Below are 2708 nucleotides of genomic sequence, written 5' to 3'. Positions count from 1 at the left end.
ATCATGCTGGCATGCAGACTACTTGAGAAGAAGCTCTGAGTCCTACATCCAGATCCACGGGTAGCAGGAAGAGACAAAAAGAACACCAGCATTTGAGACCTCAAAGCCCAGTTGACACACTTTCTCCAACATGGCTACCCCTACCCCAATAAGGCCACTCTTCCTAGTGCCACAGTCTGTTAGCATTCAAATACATGAGCCTGTGGCCAACATTCTTATTCAAAGTGCCACAAGAGATAATCACCTTGCCAGAGAGATTTGGAGCTCTACAGGGCTAGGGGCCATACCTTAACTTACCCAACTGTTTATTATGTGTATTAATTCCTCCCTCAGTCTGACTCCGGACTTAGGGGAGCCCCTCAGTCTCTCCGTCCCTCTTCCCAGTGTGACCATGTGGAATAAATCTCACTTTTCTGCTTCTCACTATTAACTTGGCTGCTTTAGCTGACTTACTGAAGATGAGTAGCTGAACCTGGCTTTTTGGGGGACAGTCTGTGACCCCTAAATCCCACAGCATCTCCTCTTGCTTTGTTGTAGAGACTCAGAGAGAAGTACACAGTGAGATCCTGTCCCAAAAAAGCTGAAAGAGCAGAGATGGAAAGAAACGGAAATAGGGGCTGGAGAGATGGCTCAGTGGTTAAGGACACTGGCTGCTCTTCCAGAGGTACTAGGTTCAATTCCCAGTGCCCACATGGCAGCTCACAACTGTCTGTAACTCTAAGATCTGACACCCTCACACAGACAAAACCCAGGTAAAACACCAATGCACGTAAAATAAACAAGTTAATGGAACAGAGACAGCCATGCTGACTAGTAACTAGCTGTTCAGTAGCTGTTTCTCAGTCACACAAAGGCTCCAGTTCCATAGACGCTGTTAGAAGGAATGGGTTTTTCCATTTTTCTTTTTTCCTTCTGAACAGAGTCACTCACTATAGAATCCAGTATGGCCTCAAGCACAGTCATTCTGTCTCAGACTCCTGAGTATGTGTGATCATAGGTGGATAACACACGCGGTTCTCAGGAAATACACTTTATACTGACCGTCAGGAAACAACGACTCACGACCCTCACTGAGTAGCGCGTAAGTCTAATGAGACTGAGAGGCAGCCCAGGAGGTAAGAGGGTTTAGACAGCGTACATAGCACGAAGACTTGAGTTTGAGTCCCCAGCACCTACTTAAGAAGCCAGGCTTGGTCATACCTGCCTGAACCCCCAGCTCTGGGGATAGGGTTGGGTAGACAGAGGTAAGAGGATTCCTTGATTCTGTATCATTAGCCTCCCTCCAGATTCAGAAAAGGGCCAGTTTGAAAATGGTAATGTGGAGGATGACGGAGCTGGACACCTGGCCCTCACCAGGATTCTGTGGTACTAGGGATGGGGGCCAGGACTCCCTGCATGCTAGACAAGCACTCTACCTGATGAGCCTGATCCCAGTCCTGATGCTGAAAGATGACATTAGACAACATGTGAGTGTGTGTGTTGTGCCCAGTAGGGTGGCACATGCCTGTGACCCTAGCCTTCAGTAGGTGGAGGTGAGAGCACTGGAAGCCCACGCCCAGTGACACACCTTCTCCAACAAGGCCACACCTCCTAATCCTTTCTAAACTCTTTCACTGAGAACCAAGCATTCAAAACCATGGGCGATTCTCATTCAAACACCACACTACCTAGCAAGTTAGAGGCCAGTCTGGGTTACATGAGAGACTCTCCAAATTAAATATATGTGTATTTTTTTCCTTTTCTTTTTTTTCCTGTCAGGGTACTGTGTAAGAGACTGTAAAAGATGGAGGGAAATTGTAAGGGACAAAGACAGACATCATGTATCATATGCTGGTTTAATCTGTTTGTCTTGAGACACAGCCTCAATGTGTAGACCTGGCTTCCCCAAAGCTTGCTCTGTAAACCAGGCTGGCCTCATACTCCTAGAGATCCACTTGCTCTAGGATTAAGGCATGTGACACATGCAGGGTGCCATCATATGCTGTTATTGTTCCAGAGAACAAAGAGCAAGATGATTTTTTTTTTTTTTTTTTGGTTTTTTCGAGACAGGGTTTCTCTGTGTAGCCCTGACTGTCCTGGAACTCACTCTGTAGACCAGGCCGGCCTCGAACTCAGAAATCTGCCTGTCTCTGCCTCCCAAGTGCTGGGATTAAAGGCATGTGCCACCACAGCTCGGCGAGCAAGATAATATAATAATCAAAATACTTAGTCATGCAGTGGTGGCGCACACCTTTAATCCCAGCACTCAGGAGGTAGAGGCAAGTGGATCTGAGTTCAAAGCCAGCCTTGTCTACAGGGTTAGTTTCAGGATAGGCAGGGCTATGCAGACAAACTCTACCTCAAAATACTTCTGTGCTTCTAACCATTCAGCCTCAAATCACAGTCCCCTCCCCCACAGGGACACACACGTAGAACAAACTAGAGGAAGAAACAGATACTAACACGGCACATTTCAGAAACTGAGCAAGTAAATGTGGTACCCCATGCCTGTAACCACAAACTGGGGAGACTGAGGCAGGAAAAATCATGAGTTCAAGGCCAGCTGAAGCCTCATTAGAACATCCCCTCCCACCACCACCAATTCAAGAATTGACAAAGACAGCTTGGCGGCATAACCCTTTAATCACTTGAAAGACAGAGGTGGGTGGATTTCTATGCATTCAAGGACAGGCTAGTTTTGAGACTCTGTCCAAAAAAATAAAGAGAAA

This window comes from Grammomys surdaster, unplaced genomic scaffold (genome assembly GCF_004785775.1).
Source record: "Grammomys surdaster isolate TR1022 unplaced genomic scaffold, NIH_TR_1.0 190, whole genome shotgun sequence".
NCBI classification, from domain to species: Eukaryota; Metazoa; Chordata; class Mammalia; order Rodentia; family Muridae; genus Grammomys; species Grammomys surdaster.
The sequence above is the reverse complement of the archived record's forward strand: the minus strand, read 5'-3'. Positions refer to the sequence as shown.